The sequence below is a fragment of the Passer domesticus genome, chromosome 15 (assembly GCF_036417665.1).
Source record: "Passer domesticus isolate bPasDom1 chromosome 15, bPasDom1.hap1, whole genome shotgun sequence".
NCBI classification, from domain to species: Eukaryota; Metazoa; Chordata; class Aves; order Passeriformes; family Passeridae; genus Passer; species Passer domesticus.
The window spans coordinates 3,449,871-3,467,957 of NC_087488.1; the positions used below are offsets into that span (position 1 = coordinate 3,449,871).

The following is an 18,087-nucleotide window of genomic DNA, read 5'->3' on the forward strand; positions in this document are numbered from 1 at the left end:
AAAGGATGCTGAGGAATGGAGAGAAGGTGGAGGAGAGTTAAAAGTGAGCCCTGCTTTGCGGGGGGGTAGCTGAGGCCTGCAGCCTCCCCAGCAAGATTAAAGGAGCCCCCAGAGGTGCCTCCAGTGTAGCACTTCAGCCCTTCATAGGTGAGAGACAATCAGGTGGTAGAGCTTTTCACCTCTCAGAGGAAGGCCCAGCAAGATTCATGGCTTGAACTGAATTCATTTGAGTAACAAGAGCAAGATTTCTCCATGGCAAGGGAGACCTGAGGTGGTGGGCAATGAGTTTGGGTGCAGCAGGATGCAGGTGGCTGAAGTGCTGGGGTTTGACATGCCCTCACTCGTGCTGCCATCCTTCCCTGACCTTCCTTGCTGCTCCTCGGGTTGGGCTGCACCTGGGGAGGTGGGAGAAGTGCTGGAGGCTCATCTTGCTCCCACCAGCTCCTGGCACATTCCTCCAGCTCAGGGGACACAGCCTGGAGTGAGGACCAGCCCCCATCCCATCCCAAAGGCACACAGAGAGGCAGGGGACCTCCAGAGCAGCTGGCATGTTCCTTCCAGCAGTGCAGGATCACTCCCAGGGAAAGCAGAGCCACCCCTGCCCTGTCCAGCAAAGGCAGCCAGGCAGCTGCCCCTTCCTAGGCCACAAGATGCAAATTCCTCAGGTCAATGCCAAGCCCTCACGGTGCCTCATTATTTTCTGGTGCTCTAGCAGGAATGCTTGGGGCTGAGAGGGCCATGGGCTCCCTCTGGAGCCCCTTCTCTGCCTTTTACCTCTCGGGTGCCTCATGACAAGGAGGCTTATCCCTGCACTCCACCAGGGGCCAAAATCACTTCCAGATTTATCTGAGGACATCAAACAGGTGATAAACCACAATGAGCATTCCTGGCTGTGTGCTGGAGGAATCAGACCACAAGGTCTTTGAGGCCAATGAACCAAACCTGGTTATTTTTCCCTCCTCATCATCTGACCATGAAGCTCTGCTTTTCACCCCAAATACAACCCTTACACCAAAACTGCCACCACTGAGATGGCAGTGGTGTTTTGTGCTCCCCTGGTGTCACCCTGCCACTGAGGCTGGCCCCATGTGAACCTGGGGTGCTGGACACTTCCCAGCTCCCAATGCACACATTCCTTTCTGCCTGGAAGAAACAAACAGCAAACACTGGAGGAAAGGAACTGCTCTCAGCCTTTGGTGTGAAGAGTCTGTGCTGCATGCAGGAGCACTGGTGCAGTGCAGTTCCAGAGCCTCCTTGCAAAGGGATGTGTAGCTTGGGACCCGCCAGCTCTCCAACACCCCATCTGCAGAGCCTGAACCCGCTTGGATCAGCTTCAGCACTGACTGGAATGAATTCTCCTCTTTGTGGCGGCTCACTGGCTCCCGGAGCGAGGTGGGTCTGGCCGGGGCCGGGGGTGATGCCTGGGGGGCCGGAGCATGCGGCGCTCCCTTCCAGCGGAGGGATGCGCGTGGGTGGGAGCCGGCGTCCCTCTGGCGCTGGCGGATTCGGGAGGGAGTGCACTAGATGGTGCTGTTCAACCTTTGGCTGCCTTTTAAAAGGCTCCCGCAAGGTCATCAGCGGTGCCGAAATTCGGTGGTTTCATTCAAAAAGCTTTTTTGAATTAGGGGATAAATAGAAATACTCTGAAATATGAGATCTTACACTGTTCACTGGCAGAGGCAAAGGGCATGTGCTGCCTCCCACCTCGGGCCTGCAGCACCCTCAGTGCAGAGGGAGGACCCAGGGTTTGACTACATTACCAATGATGGCTGAAGAAAATAATGATTTAAAGAAGAAAATGATGCCAAGAAAAGAATGTCCTGGGGTGCAAGAGGCGGCTGACAGCTCTCTCTTGGACCGCAGGCAAGATGATGCTTACAGAATAGGAGGAAGAAAACGTATTAGCATTCTAGATAAAAGTATTGGTGTTGTGGCACCAGGAACTCAGAGCATGCCAAAGAGCCCGGCTGGGATGAGGCACCAGCAGCCCAGTGCCACTGAGGGGACAAGCAAGCAGAGCCACAGGGTACAGCTGGCAGGAGAACAAAGCAGAGAAGTGGCCATGGATGGGGCTGGGGGCTGGATGAGAGTGCCTGCCCCACAGGGAGGGAGGGATGGATGGAGCAGATCTCAGTGTGGGCAGTGAGGATGCCCACAGACAGCTGTGCCAGGGCTGGGGGCAAGAGTGGAAGTGAGTGGTGCTGATTTCAACCACTACAGCATCCTTTCTTGCAGGGTCTAAAGATCCTGTCCACCCTGGCCATGCCAGCCTGCCAAAGCATCCATTGGGAGTGTGGGTGCAGGTCCCATAGGAAGCCTGGGGGTGCCTCCTTCTTTGCATTCCCCAGCTCAAGGAGGCAAACACATTGCTGCTAATGCTGGGTAAAAAGGATGAAGCACTGTTTGGACACTAAGTTTGCCTTTTCACTCAGATCCTGCCCTTTCATAAACCCCATGGTGGAGCCTCTTTCAGGCAATGAGAAGGGCTTGGCTGCTCTGGACACTCAGATCCTTCCCCTTCAGAAAAATCATCCCAGTTTCCCTGTTCAGTCCTGTTCCCATATGGGTGCTTGCTTGCAAATCCCCTGTTTATGCTGGGGTACAGGCCTGGAAGTGGATGGATGGGGCAAAAGCTTTACTGCTAACATCAAAAATTACAAAAACAGTAGCCAGGGTGACCTTCTTCCAGGAATGTAGGGAGAGAAGGGCCTGGGCCAGCTAAGGCAGCTGTCTGAACTGGGTTTTGCAGCTGCCAGTGTTTGCCCATGGTGGTGCAGATGCCCAAATGGCAGATGGAAGCCCCAGTACATAACCCTGAGTTCCTGCAGTGTCCCAGCACCCTGGCCTGCTCCCCAGGGGTTTGCTCTGCCTTCATCTCCAGGTGTTCCTCTTTGTGCCTGCCCTGGCATCAGCCTCTTTCCCCCAGCTCTGCTTTGCCCTTCCCACTGGATTACAGAGCTCCCAAAACTGATGTTCCCCAAAAAATAGTTTATGGACAAGCTCATGCCGTGCCTTGGGAGGCTGCTCTGGATGTGCTGCTCACCCAGCACCCTCCTCACAGAGGAGCTTGACATGGACTTTTCTTTGTCCTCCCACACTTCTGTGACCCTCCTACCACCAGCCCTCAGACCACCTCAGCTCCTTCCTGACTGTCAGCCACCTCTAGCCTCATGTTTTGGGCTCAGGACTGGAGTTTTGGTCAAAGCTTTCCCCATACTCTTTCTCCTCTATTCTATGAGTCACAGCAGCTCATGGCCACTCTTGGTTTGCACCATTCATAACCCCAGTAACAGCCAGTGACCATATCAGCTGATGTTCCTCTGCCCTGGCTGCCCAGTTTGTTCACGTGGGCTTCTCTTCTCACTCCTGTCCCACCCCAGATAAGCCCTGGGCTCCCATCCCAGCTCAGGGCTGTGGCATAGAAGTGCATGAACTGATAGGGGTGCCAGGCCCTTGGTGTGTCCCCCAACCCTCCCCTCCCCTCTGTGCTGCTTTTGGGGAAAGGTTCTCATATGTGGCAGAGCAAAGAGACCCTCACAGACCCCTGCTAGATCTGAGACCCTGCCACATCCATGACCCTGACAGATCCCTGCCACATCCCAAACCCTACAGCTCCCCTGGTTTTGATCAGCCTTCTCTGCCAAAAGCAATGGCACAGGAGCTCAGCCAGCACCACCAGTGCCCAGCGCCCTTCATCCCCAGCCAGGGAAGGTGAGCACCCCCCGGGGACACCCCACACACCTTCCTGCACCCACCTGTGGGGTCCAGCCCGGGCCTGTGCCCTGCACTCCTGCCTCTCCATGCTCCAGACCACCAGGCTCGCTGCTCCTCTCGGGGTGCCAGGGCTGGGGTGCCATCCACACGCATCCCAGAAATGCCGCTCTGCAGAAAGAAGAGATGTCAGCTCGTCCCTGCTGGCACCACCCTACCCCGGAGATGTTTCCAGGGGAGCTGGGCCAGGCAGGGACACCCCATGTTCCCCCCTCACAGGAGTGGAACCTGTTCCCGTGGCCCTGAAGGACACACTTCACATCTTGCCTCTCTGTGAGAGGGAGATGTCTGGAGCAGGGTGTGCTCTGTCCTGAGCACGGGGCCTCTGGAGTGGTTATCCCTGCTAGAATAGTCCCAGCTTACAGAGCTGAGGCAGGAGGGAGCAGCAGTGGCAGGGGACAACCCTGTCCCTGGTTCCCAAGCCCCACTGCAGAGCCAGGACCCACCTACCTGCCCAGGCCATTGCTCACCCTCTGCTCCAGTGTCCCCATGGTGGGGTGGGATAGGATGGGATGGGATGGGATGGGATGGGAAGAGCACAAGGAACAGCTCCATGGAAACAGCTGCTTCCTGCAGCAGGGTTATCCCAGAGCAGCCTGTGATAATTCAGCCTGCTTGATTCTGTTGGGAAAGACGGATTTCCTTTACCCAGCCATGAGTGACTGTGACCTGGGCTGCTGGAAGGTGGGGGAAAGCTGGTCAGTGCAGAAATATCGGCTGCTCTGCTCTCACAGACCTGATTTGTAATGCTGGGCAAGATCTTCTGGCTTAACTGTGATCTCCAGCTCGGCTGGCAAAGCCACCTCAGTGCTTGGTGGTGCCTTGATGTCTGTCCTGCAGCCCCAAGATTTCCAGTGTGACCTTTGGACGTGATCTCCATCAGCAGTGCAGCCTGGAGGGCTGATCCCCACATTCCTGGCTCACTCCTGGAGGGTCAGCTCTCCCAGGGAGATGGCAAAATTTTTGTGACAAGTAAGGCCTGGTGACTATGTTTTGGCTAATTTTCCACCTCTGGTGGCCTGGCAGTGGCCAGTTGGACACACGCTGCTGTTTCTCTGTTCTCTCCTGGGATGACTCTCGCTGACGGTGCCTCTGCTTTGAGCAGGCTTTCCCGGAGATGAGGTCAGGGAATTGCTCTGTCCCGCAATTCTGGTTTGTTCTGAGTCCACCTAGTGGCCCATGGTCGGCTTTGCTGGGTGCAGGGAGGCTTGTGAGGACATCTCAGAAATGCTCCTGCATCCAGGGCAAGCTCTAGAGAGAATTTTACCCCTGCACTGTGCCTGACACGTATGGTTTAGGTCCCAGTTCACCGCTGTCCTTCACCAGGAGAGCTCTGAGCCATGAAGTGACAACAGTAGCTGAGGCTGTGGCTGGTTTGCTGAGGTCCAAACCCCAGCCAGCCCTGGGCAGTGGGTCCCTGTGGTCACACTGGGCACTGCTGAGGGAAGCCCCACAGCATTTCCACCCCTTAATTCTCCTGCAGAATGATTTTCTCAGCCTCGAGCTCCTCAGACAGGGCAGTAGATGCCCCAAACGCTTCTGTGAGTGATCCCATACCCTGAGGAAGTGCTGGCTCTGGGTGCCCAGGCAGCCCAGCAGCCAGAATCTAATGGTCACTGGCAGCTAATTGCCAGCAGTGAGCTCCTGGTGGCTGTCCCAGCCAGGCAGGACAGCTGTGCTGGCAGGAGGTCACAGTCTGCCAGCCAGAGCCCTCTCTGGGCCCTTCTGTGGCACAACACCCTGTGTGAGCTGCAGGACCATGTGTATTCCAGGCCAGGGGGTCTGGCCAGCCCCAGCTGGGGACCCCCAGTCCTGGCAGGAACTTCTGGGAGCCTCTGCTCTTTCAGCTCTCTGGTAGGATAGCCACAGACCCTCTGGGATCTCCCTCTACCCACATGGAGACTCCAGCCTCCATCACCCCTTTCCCAACCTCCTGCTTCCCTGCAGCACCTTGAAAATCCCCAGCTGCAGGTGGGGTTGCCCTCCTTGGCTATCTTCCCTCTGAGGTAGCTCTTCCTTGGAGCAACCATCCTGTGCCACCTCCCCAGCACGGGCCACCCCTCCTGGCAGAGCTGGGGGCTGGGACCCCCACACTGGGTGTCACCAGCGCCCAGTGAAGGTGCCCAGGGCTCAACACCAGCAGGTCCTGGAGCCCCTCCACCCCCAGGGACCTGCCCAAGGGTCATTAGAGGTTTCTCTGGAGGATTCCTTCTCCATGGTGGGAGTGGGTGGGACAGGAAAGGCTCAGCACTGGTGGACACCAGCTGAGGTCCTGACCAGCCAAAATGCTGGACACAGCCCAGCATGCCTGGGGCTGACCTGCTTCCTCCTGCAGGGAACAGTCCTGGCTGATCAGCTGGGGGTGCCATTTGTCCACACACTTAGGGCAGAGTCTCCAAACTCTTCTGCTGCTTTAACTGCCCTAGCACAAGCCCAGCCCAGGGCTTGGCATTCACTCCTCTCAAGGCTTTCCAGATGAGGTGAACAGATATGGAAAATGTTGGTCTTATCCTGACAGAAAACTGGAGAAATTGCTCTCAAAATCATTTACTGGGGGAGGAAGCTCAGAGAAGTGGGGCGTCTCTGTATTTGGAGGAATCCAAGACTTGCTCCACAGCCAAGGCAAACCTTCACTGGAAGTCAGCCATGGGATTCCCTGTCCCCTTCTGCCAGAGCTTCTGGGCCATGCTCACCACTTGGCAACTCTGCCTGGCTGCCTCTCTCCTAAAATCTCTCCTTCCTGTGCCAGGCAGGTGAACCACAGCAGAGCCAAGTGCTCTCCAGGACAGAATGTCTGGGAGCTGGGGGAGTTGTGGAATTGTGCTCATGAGCATCCCTGGCATCCCACTTCCCTGGGGAAGAGATTAGCAGAACTGCTCCTTGGAGATGTGAGCATCAGGCCAGGCAGCTTTGAGTGCCCCATCTCCTCCAGAAGCCAAGCCTTGGGCTGTCACACAGCTGCTTCCCAGCCCTTTGTCCCCTGTCCCCATCAGGACACAGAGGCCCCTGCCCCTCCCTTGCTCTGCAGGGCTGGTGACACCACCTGGTGTCCAACCATGCTGTGTCCAAGCATCTCATGCCCAGCCGTGTCACACCCCTCCTGCTCAGGCCGTGTCCCTCAGCCTGGGCAGCTCCTCTTCCCCACAGTGGGAGCTGACAGCACCTAGACCCCTGCTGCCTTGGCATCCCACCTCAGGGCTCTCCTGGTGTTCTCCCAGAGAACAGATTCCCACTCTGGTTGTCCTGCTGGGCATTCTCTCTCCAGCACCTCCTGTCAGGAGTCCTTCCATGGACACAGGCTGGCTGGCACAGTGCCCAGCCTCCAGACAACCCATGGCTGGCAAATGTCAGCAAATCCAACCTTGTATTGTATTTCATCCTGATTCTTTATAGTTACAGAGGCTCAAAACAGGAGAAAACACATCTGGAAGCAGACGTACAACTCCAAATCTCGGACTTGTAGACATTGTAAACCTTGCAGAATCTCCAAACCTTGGACCTAGACTTTTCCTATTGGCAGCATCTTCCGCAGTGTGCCAAGGCTCTGCCGTGGAGAACATGTGTCACAGAGGGTTTTAGTTCCTCTTCCCACACTCCCGTGACTCTCCCAGGGCTGTGAGGTGAGTGCCCATGGTCTTGGGTGACCACCTTGTGGGCAATGTCCCAAGAGACACCAGCCAATGCCAGAAGTTATCCCAGCCCACCTGAGCTTTGGCCTGCAGTGGGACATGGAGCAGAGGTGTCTGCCCAGGAGGTCCATGTCTCCCTCTTCCCAACAGAAGGGTATTTTCAGGTCTCCAAAACTGAATATCTGTAGCTCAGCCTATTTATCTTAGTCTTGCACTCAACAGCTGCCCAGAGACCCCTGCCATGAAAATTCTGCCTGATGGCAATGAATGATTCAGCCTGAATTCTCATCCTCTGCCTCCCAGGTGGTTTGTGCTCGTCATTGTGTCAATGTCACCTGGCAACTTCTGTTCTGGGCAGACCTCTGGATGGACCATGTGGAGCAGCTGGGAGTTTTGGGAAAGCCTTGGTGATGATCAGAGCAGCTGTCTGGGTTGGGTAGTGAGGCTCAGTGAGCCCCCACTGCACTTCAGCCTTCCAAAGAGCCTCTGCTTCAGGGTGGCACCCATCCCTACCTGGATCCCTTGGTGGATCTCAGGATGGCCTGTCCAGGGCTGGGGACTCACAGCTGTCTCAGCTTAATCACTGTTTGTGCATCCATTCCCTGCAGGAGCTTCTGGCATTGGCCATTTTAACTCCACTGGAGGGGGACTGTACTTCTGGAGGATTCCCAGTATCTGTGAGTGCAGCAAGAGCAGAACAGCTTGACCCGGGGCTCGCAGTAACAACCAAATCCCTGTGGGGCTGTTTCCTCCCTGGGTCACTTGTCTCAGTGCCTTGTAACCACTGTCCCAATGGATGAATGCCTGTGCCTGCCTCAGAGAGCATCTGGGGGTGCAGTGAGCCCCCCACCCTCTGGAGAGGGACTCCTCTGCTGTCCCTTGTCATGAGGACAAAACCCTGGGCAAACCCCCTGGGCTCTTTGAAATGAGTCCTTTTGGTTTCTCCATTGCAGTTTCCTTTCCATGTTCTCACTGAAGATCCTGATGGCTACACATGAGCCACTGGCCTTGGGTGGCACTGAGCTACCCGCAGCAGGAATAAGGACATTTTGGACTCAGTGGTGCCCTGGGAGGGCCACGGGCTCCTGAGTGAGGTCACAGCCACCAGAGACCCCAGTTCCTTGCTGTGCAGAGTTCCCTGCTGGCTCAGCCCCCCATCCTCATCCCATGGCCACTAATGCCTGTCCAGACATGTAGTTCAGAGCTGTTTTCAATCTCTGTGGACCCTCCTGCCCTGCTGTGGACCCTCACCCAGAACTGCCCCATTGCTCAGGACAGCCATGCCCAGTGCCTGGAGGGAAGGGTGGCCAGTGTGCCCTGCTCACCTCCAGCACCCACAGCTGCCACCTCAGCCCCTCTCAGCTCATTCCCACCAGCTCCCACCTCCTCCTGCCCCATCAGCCGGGCTGTGGTCCCCACTTGTGTCCCACCTGCCCTTTGGTGCTGCTGGTTTTATTTCCTTTCCAGGTTCCTCGGCTCGGGTCTCTGCTGCGCCGTGTTGGGAAGACAAGGTGAGTCCAGGTGTGATCTCCACTTCTCCCCAGCAGCACTGGCTCTTCACGGCGTGGACACTGCTATTCCCACTTCAGTTGTATCCCATGTCCTTAGAGGAAGGTGATTCCCCCATCCCAGGGCAACAGCACCATCCCAGGGCAAATCCCAGGGCATGGCTAATTTAAGGGGAGCCACCCCAGCTGCCAACTCCCCATGGGAACCGCCAGCAGAAAACCAGGCCCGGAACCAACCTGGCCTTGCAGCCCTCTGTGCCACCACTGCTCTGGGGAGGCAGCGAGGGGTGAGAGTCCCACTGAGGTCCTGCCAGGATCCCGGTGAGGTTTCAGGGCTGGCTGGAGCTGGGAACATCCCTGCCCTCTTTGTGCTCCCCTGGTAAGCAGCGCAGTGCAAATATCAGCCGCGTTCTTTGAAATGAAAATAAAAGTGATGAAAGTCGGGCAAATCCTCCTGCTGGCCCCTGCTGCTGGCCCGAGCAGTGGCTCTTTCTGCCGCCGAGCCGGCTCCCGCAGTTATCAATACATTATGTATGCCGGTGTCCGTCGGCCAGAGCCTTTTGTTGATGCTGAATATGTCCTGGCCAACAAAAGTGGACTGGATTAGCCACAGTGGATTAAAAGATTTTCTTCTTGGAGTTTACCTAATAATATAACAATTGACATTGAAGGTCTCTTTGAACCCTACACGACTCTCTTATTTTACCATCTGTGAGTTTGCTCTCCGTGCCGCTGATGGGGCGCCCGGCTGCCGGTGGTGCCGGTGGTGGGAACGCCGCCCGGAGCCAAATTTATCACTGAGCAGAAGAAAGCAGCCCGCGTTTGAAGGGAGGCGGCAGGAAGGGAAAGTGGCACAACTTCTGTCCTCCTGCCTTTGTCCTCGGCCCTTCTGCTGGTGGCTCACTAGGCTGGCGATGCTGCGGCGTGAGGAGAGAAGACACCCAAGGAATGGGCTCCAGCGGTGGGGAAGCCACCCGCTCATCTGCAATTCGAGGTGTCTGGAGAGGTCCCGGACGGAATAAGCTCCTTTATTAACCATGAATTTTGGGAGAGTTGCCGAACTGCGAGCCAATGGAGTTTGCTCGTCTCGGTTCCAGCTGTTGGGATCTGGCCACTGTCCCTGGTCTCCATTGCAAGATGGGTCAGGCAGCGGCGGCAGCGACACCGGGAAACATGGAGGGCAGCGGCAGCAGGGGAGGAAGGCTCCCCCCAGCATCCTGCGGCGCCGCCGGCCCTCGCCCCCTCCTCCGGCACACCCTGGCGTCCCAGCCTTGGGCTTTGATCTCATCCGGGGGGGCTCCATTCACAAGTCTTTCATTGCAGCCTTTGGAAATATCCGTCCTCAGAAGTCGCCAGTAATGAGATGGGGAGACGATGAGCAATTTAGGCGCCGTTCTTTTTCGCTTGCGTTTTTTATCTCCATATCCCCCCCCCTTTTTTTTCCCTCTTTTTTCTTTTTTTTTTGCAAAGACACTTCTGGAGCGGTGCCGACTTTGTATGGGATCACCGCGCCACCCCAGACCTGCCGGGGGGGCAGCAATATGGGGCTCGTGCCTCTCAGCCGGGGGCCTTTGATGAAGCTGCTTTGCGAAATTTGATTTGAAAGGCCTACGATGGCAATTTGGGGAGAATGGTGGAGCCTTTCTCCACCCGCCTCTCTTTGTCTCCCACCCGAAGGGGGGTTCCATTGTGGGTGCCGGGGCGAGGGGGTCGGGGCGGCGGCGTGGGTGGGGTGGGGCGGCGGAGGGACCGCGGCGCGGGAGAACAATGAGCGGGAGATGGGGAGAGTTGGGATTCTCACCTGCCCGGGCATTCGCAGTCCGCCATGACGGGAGCAGCCGCCCTGCTTGCCGCCGGCCGCAGCACTTTTTTTCCCCAGACTCTTGAACCTATTTCCCTTTCTTGGCAAGTGCGTGGCTGGAAGATGGGAATCTTTACTTTATATTGCAGCTTGGGCTTCCCAGCCTGATTGGCTGCAGCCAGGACCAAATGCTGGTCCTTCCATCCCATCGTCACTATGGCAACCGGCCCCGTTAGGCACCACCGATTTACTTATAATTGCTGGGTAAATAGTCAAGACAGGCCGCTTTCATCCCGCACCCAGAGATTGCTCTTCCTCATCTCCTTTTTTCCCTACTTTTTTTTTTCCCCTTGGAGGAGGAAGCCCTGAAGAGCAGCAACACTTAAGGAAACTCTTTGAAGGCTGTTGCAGAAAGTGGTGCCTCCCTTGGCCAGCCTTTCCCATCGCTCCCGCTGCACAATGCCAAGGCTTTCCTTCACCATCGCGGTTCATCAACCATCATCATCATCCTCCTCCTCCAAGGAGCGGTGCTGGGTGCAGACACATGATGCCATTTCTTCTGTTTCCCATGGGGATTCCACACTGGTTCATCCCAAGAGCCAGGATGGGGCCAAACCATCCTCCATGGCCTCTTCCCCCTTCCCCGCCGCTGCCATCGTGATTCCTGCTCACAGCACTGGAGTTTTCTAACAGGGAACTGGCACTGCCTGGATCAGCCATCCCTTTTCCTGGCCTCGTGGTGCTGGAATGAGGAAGTGGTACCTTTGGCATGCTCATCCTGGAGCCTAGGATGCTTCCTGCCTTCCTGCTGAGCTGCTCTGAGCCAGGTCTGCGAGGCACAGGGCCTCCCACTCCTCTGGAGGGTGTTAATCATGATGGACAGAGCACAGGGCTGGACACCAGCCCTGTGATGTGGGCATGGTTCATGCTCATGGCTGCGCGCGTCCTCCAGGTGGGAATGTGGTCCTGTCTCCATCCTCATGTCCAGGGATGGATGTGGCAGCCAGAGGACAGCAAACAGCCCAGCCCTGCTGGATGGAACACCAGCGTGGGACCTGAAATGTGCTTCTGTTCCCAGGGTCATTACTGGCACCAAACAGCAGTTCCAGGAAAGTGGGGAAAAAGGGGGGGTCCCAGGAAGAATCTAAAGGCTGAAGAGATCTGGAGAAAATGGGCAGTAAGGTGAGAGATGAAAGCGTGGGCTTGAGGGAAAGGAAGCTGAGGTCATCTTCCCTTTCCTCCTCAAAGCAATCCAGAGTGGAGTCCTTCAGGGCAACTGCAGGAGCAGCACGAGAAGACTCTGCCCAAGCTCATAATTTTGTTGGGAGAGCTGGGGGATTCCCATCCTTGGGAGCAGAGAGGAGACAAAGGTGACCACAGATGTCACCATGAACCCTGCTGAGAAGAGAGCAGAAAGGAGCTGTGGAGCAGCAGCGTGTCCAGGGCTTCTGGAGGAGCTGGGGGAGAACAGCTGATCCTCAGACAGATCCTACCTATCCACTGCCAGAAAGAGTTGTCTGGAGCCTGGCAGATGTGATAATAAATTTCTTTTTCACATATCACAGGGAGAGCCTGGAAAGCGCAGGTCACTGACCCCAACAGCTGTGCCAGTGAGTTGGCAGAAACACTCCTGGAAATGGGGTTTGTGGGCACCAGAGTGAATACTCTCCACCTGGGAAACGAGGGTGATTGTAAAGGGAAGCCTGTCTCCTGGAGCAGCAGTGAATGATGGCCACAGCGAAGCTCCCAGGGGTGTGCAAGGGCTGGTGACAATGTGGTCACCAAAGGCTTCCAGAGAAGTGGAGAAGGGGCTGGCTGGTGCCTGGAGCAGCTGCTGCTGACGGTGCTGGGCAAAGAGCCCACCTGGGGCCAGGGCAAGCAGAGGGAAGCACCAAGGGCGGGCTCTCCCCGCCCACGCTCATCAGCAGCGGGCGCAGGGTGGCCGGGAAGGCTCAGCTCAAACATTCCAGCCGAGCACTGCATCCCCCAGTGCACACTAAGGACGGTGTCACGGCCCCAGCTGTGCTCTGGGCCAGGGTCTGGCAGCTCCGGGCTCTGCTGGGCACGGGGGCACGTTCGGGACTCAGGGATGCGGCTCTGGGCACAGCTCGGGGGCTGTGCAGCTCCTGCCTGGGGCGGCTCTCCTGCTCGTGCTCTCTGTGTCTGTGAAAGGCAGCGTCTGTGTGAACTGCTCTGGGCTTTGGCTGGGCGGGGATCGCTGCCTGTGCCCTGAGGACGAGCTGGCACCTCCCCGGGCAGCTGCAGGTCCCCGGGCAGGGCAGCTCCCGGCAGAGAGCCCGCGCTGCCCTCCGAGCATCCTCCGGCCGATCCCGTTCCCATGGCAACTCCCGGCTCGCAGCTCCCGGCCGCGGGCTCGGCCGCACACACACACACACACACACACACACACACACACACCGCCAGCTCCCCTGCTCACCTTCCACCCTCTCCTGCCACGCGCTGTCCCTTCCTGCCACCGGGACCTGCTGGTCCCCCCCGAGGAGCCACTGCCTTGCTCCCCACTGCAGAGTGCCTCCACAAGCCCCTACAACTAAGAATCTTTCCCAGAACCCTACAAAGGCCTTAATTCACCTCATTCTTCAGCATATCATACAGAAGACAGAGCATTCAAAGAAGAGAAGGGAGCTCAGCAGGACAAGTGGGCCTGGGTATGAGTGATTTTCACAGTACTTTCAACCCTGCACATCCCAACTCTGCACGTCCCTGGCCAGGTGGAAACCCACTAGCCTAGTGCCTGCATCCAAGGAGATTTCCCTCCATTTTTGGTGCTGGCACACAGGTTCCACACTTTAAAACAGTGGTAGAGAAGTGCTGTGAAAAGAAAGAGCCGCAGCTAATGACTTCTGGAGGAAAAGCCTTGCAGCAAGACTTGAAGCTCAATGGAATGAGAGGCTAAAGTGTGAGAAAGAGGAGAAAATCCCATGGATGGCAAAGTCCTGCACTGGGAGCAGAGCATGACAAGGTTCCATTCCTAGAGCTTGAGCAAGGCAGCTTGAAGTAAGGAGTAAAGACTTTCCACCCCTTGAAACCTTCCAAATCCATACATGACTTTTAGGGGAAGGATTTAAGAAGCACAGGTCCTCCAGCAGTCTCAAAAGTCAAGGGACAGCATCCTAAGGAATAAAGTGAGCAGTCATAGACAGTTATGGGCTGTGGGGGCAGAGTCACCTCACATCCAGATGGGCAGGTGAGACTCATCTGGGAAAGTCCACCTGGGTCTCCCAACACATGCAGGAGGGGGCTGTCAAGGAATTTAAAGCACTGTCAAGGAAATTAAAATGCCTTGGAATGTGTGAGCAGTCTCCATGGGAATAAACACCTGGCTGAAACACAACAATCCTGGCCCCATCCATGCCTGAAGCACTGCCAGAAAAATCCCCTTCCCGCTGCTCCCTTTTCCCTAGCATTTCCCATCCTGTTTGCTCCCTCCTCCTCATTCCACTCTGCTAGGGGGACACGTCCCTGGGGGCACCAGGGCACAAGGATCTGCTCAGAGCAGCCACATCCCCGGGTACCCAGAGGCCCTGTGAGCAGAGCCCTGCTCCCCTCTCAGAAATGCCATTTTCTGCGTTTGAGTGCTCTGGCTGGCCTGAACCAGCACCATTTCCATGTTACCATGGCAATGGCTGCCTGGAAAATGAGTGCATGGGATGCTCAGAGCAGCAGAGTCCAGCCAGGCAAAGGCCTCTGTGGCCAGCCTGGTGGCATGGTCACCCCCCTCAGCTCTTCCTCCTGCAGCCAGGGAGCCTGACCTGAGCCCACAGCCTGTGCCAGGAGAGGGGACAGGAGGGAACTGCCCCTGTCCTGTGTGTCCATCTCCCATGTCCGTGTGCCCAGAGCAGCTCAGCCCACAGCTGCAGGAGAGATGGTGGCAGGAACATGGCAGGGAGCTTTTGGCAATTCATTTCCATATGGAGATTTTATTAGGTTGCTGTTTCTTGGTTTGTTTGTTTTTTGGTTTTTATTTCTTATGACTCCTTACTGTAACAACTAAGCCCCCATGTCCCTGTCCACCTCTCTGCTCAGGCTCAGTCAGACCTGCCTGGCTGCAGGGCTCTTTCACCCCAGAGAGAATCCCCCCAGAGCCCTGCCACCATCAGGCCACCAGCCCTGCCCTGACACCCTGGCCATGCCTCGTCCCACCTCTCCCCTGCAGGGCTGGGGCAGCTGGCCAGGACAAGCAGTGTGTCAGGAACCAGGGCTGGAAAATCCCGTGGTCACTCCTGGAGAGCCACCAGGACCTTCTGCTGGCCACAGGCAGCCAGCACCCGAGGCTGACAGCCCCAGGGATGCTCACACAGAGCCAGGTTGTTTGCTGCTCCACTTCACTGGGCTCTAGGTGATCCAGCACGTGGCCAATGGCTCCATCCTGCCATCCCTGCCTGCAGCCACCTCTCCTGGAGGTGATGGTTTGGCACACCAGACAGTTCCTTGGGAGGATGGGAGAAGAGAGAGCACAGCACGTGGCAGCAGGAGGGGCTCAGGCAGGAGGGTGACTGTCCAAACCCCAGAGGAGAGAGGGAGCAGAGCTACTGGACTCCCTTTTCTCCAGCCAGCACCTGGGAGCTGCTCTCCCTGAGCCATCCCCTCCTCACTGGCTGCTCTGCAGGAGGAGCTGCAGCTCAGAAGCTGCAGCACAGAACAGTGAGCTTGGGAGGACCTCTGGAGGTCTCAGCCCAGGCTCCTGCTCCGAGCTGGGCTCCAGGGGTCACCCAGGGCCTCACCCTGTCCTTCTGGAAACCTCCACCTCCCCAGACCCTGTCCCAGGACAGCACCACCCTCCTCTGGAAGTTTTTTCTCAAGTCCAGCCAGTGTTTCTCACTACCCATGGTCTCCTGCTTGTCCCTCTGCAACGAGCTCAGCTCCATCCTGATCCAGATGGTTTGTCACTCACAGGCAGAGCCACCAGGATATTTGCTGCCATTTCCTGATCCCCAGGAGCAAATTCCAGAGACAGCAAAGCTGTGGGGGGTAAGCACAGCACATACTCCCAGCTCCCACAGCCTGAGTGTCCCAGACCAGCTGGCTGGAAGGAATTGAGTCCTGTGGATCTGAAAACAAACACTGCAGTGACACTTGAAAGGGTTTGCTGGAATTGTCCAAGTGAGTTTCTAAATCTCATGTCTCCTTGATTAATGCCATAGGATGGGGGATGATTTCAGGCTACATTTTGAGCTGTGCTGACACCAAGTTTGGGCTGATTCACAGCACTCCTAAAAGTCACAACCCTTTGCAACAGTGATTCCAAACCAAGAGCCTCCAAGCCAGGAGGGAAAGGCAGGCTCACCTCTGAGACTGGCAGGAAAGGACATGCTGCTTGTGCTATTGCTCCCCAAATGTCCCTTTTGTTTGCATACAGAGGGGCTTGTTGGGAACTTACAAGGAAAATCTGTTTAATTCATGAAGGTAAACAGTTCTCTCATTGAGAAGCAGAGCCTTAATCTCAAGCTGTTTGTTGGATCAGTGACAGCGACTTGCTGGGAATAACAAGTGAGACAGGCAAAATCCAAACATTGCTTCACGACACCAGCAAACACCAGAACGCAGAACCACCAAGTCCCAAACAGCAGGATTAGTCCAGCCACCCCACCCAAGGCCTTTCCTGCTTGGATGCTTTCCCCAGTTAACCTTTTTCTCTGCTTTATGACTTTGCAGTGTTGGGTTTGGGAGTGATTCCCTACCAGTTATTCCTCTTTACGTGGAACATGGGCCCAAATTTCATGTTCCAAGGGGCAGTTTCATAATTGTGGCTTGCTGGGACTATTAAAGAGAGTGGCATATTTTTGATACCTGAGGAATGAATTAAACAGGAATCCCTCAGTCCTGGACTGCTGTCCCACTTCCCAGCGCTGGTGGCTGACACAGCACACGTGCCTCTCCCAGCCTCTCATCCATCATCATTTCACTGCTGTCTTGATGAGATAATTTTTCACCGTTCCCCTTTCCAAGCACTGCTATTCCAGCCTGGTCTAACGCTGCCAGATCCAAGGTGACCCTGGCAGGGCTCTCTGGCCATTTGCTGGGGGCTGTCACATCCTTGCCAGCCTGGTGTCGGATCCTCCCCACGCTCCACCTGCCTGTGCCTGGCTCTGGGCCAGGAGCAGGAGCCTGGTGACCTTTGCAGGAGGCTGAGGCAGTGCTGGGGTCTGAGCAGTGCTTGGCAGCCGGGTCCTTGCCCTGTCCAGGGTTGGATTTTCAACTTCAAGCTGACAGTGCCCTGGCACCCGTGGGTTTGTGGCATCTGTGGCTTCCTGGGTACACGTTGTCATGGCAAGCTACCAGCTCCTCTGATCTCCCCTGTCAGGGCAGCAAGGGAACCATTATCTGCCAGACTGAGCCCCTCAAACAGGGAAAACCACCCCTCAAGCAGCACCAAACTCTCCAGCTGCAGCCAGCACTGTAAAAGCAGGGCAGGACTAACACTGAGCCCTGAGCTGTTCCTCCACCTCCTCAATGTCACTTGGCTGGGGGGTTTGTAGCCCAAACTGCCCCAAATGCTGCACAGGAGTTGCCTCCCCACCTCGAGACATCTGCAGCTGCCCAGCAGCCCTTTGTGCTCCACCCCTGCTGCACAGACTGCAGCTTCCCTCCAGGCAGCAGAGTAATCCATGTGAGCACATCTCTGGGCCTCATCCAACACGGGTGTGAGGAAAGGAGCAAGGGGAAGGTTTCTCCACAAAAGGCAGGATGACAGGAAGTCAGGATTCACCATATCCCAAATAAATTCCCCCAGAGAACCTCCTGCAGCTTCAGCTGTGCTCATGCAGTGCCCCTCTTAGAACACTCACCCCCAGCAGAAGAAAATAAAAAAGCTCCTCTCCCCAAAAAGCTCCTCCTACCCCTTGTCACCCACCAAGCCTTCATCCCCCTGACATGGTTGTGCCCCAAAAATGTGACCCCAAACCCCTCAGCAGGTGGAGCTGAGCTCCCCAGCACAGCTCACTAACCCCTGGGTTACAGTCCTGTTTCTGTTGTAAGTCGGTGACTTTTAAATCTTATTTTGTAAAGATGTAGTTGAAGTGGGTGTTGAAGTCTTTGCTGCTGTCTGGCAGCATGCTGCCCTCATGCAGTGCCCCCCTCAGAACCCTCACCCCCAGCAGGACAGGAGCTTTCTTGCCACCCACCAAGTCCTCCCAAGGCAGCAGATCCTGCAGCTGCCCAAGGAGCAGCTCTGGAGCTCAGTCAGGGTCCAGGCTGGGCAGTTCCAGCTGTGGGAGGACACACAAGCAGAGCCTCAGCCCCACAGAACCAGAACCTCCCACTCCTGGGACAGAGCAGCAGCTGCTCCTTGTGCCCTCAGCCACCTCCAGCAGCTCCCTCTGTGCCCAGGAGCTCTGAGGCACCTGGGGACCCCCGT

General features: G+C 56.4%; 1 protein-coding gene across 2 annotated transcripts in view; it reads right to left on the minus strand.

Moving 5' to 3' along the window:
- Nucleotides 1–10,859, minus strand: part of AXIN1 (axin 1) — an 83,218-nt gene extending 72,359 nt beyond the window's left edge. Inside the window, exons 1-2 of one of the 2 annotated variants that reach the window (XM_064390656.1) lie at nt 10,710–10,859; nt 3,756–3,882 (exon numbers count right to left, since the gene is read on the minus strand). The gene's annotated coding sequence lies outside the window, so the exon portion shown is untranslated. Of the gene's footprint in view, nt 1–3,755; nt 3,883–8,830; nt 8,946–10,709 lie in introns of those variants that run through there. The other variant, XM_064390657.1, reaches the window with a different exon arrangement.
- Nucleotides 10,860–18,087: the final 7,228 nt, after the last annotated feature.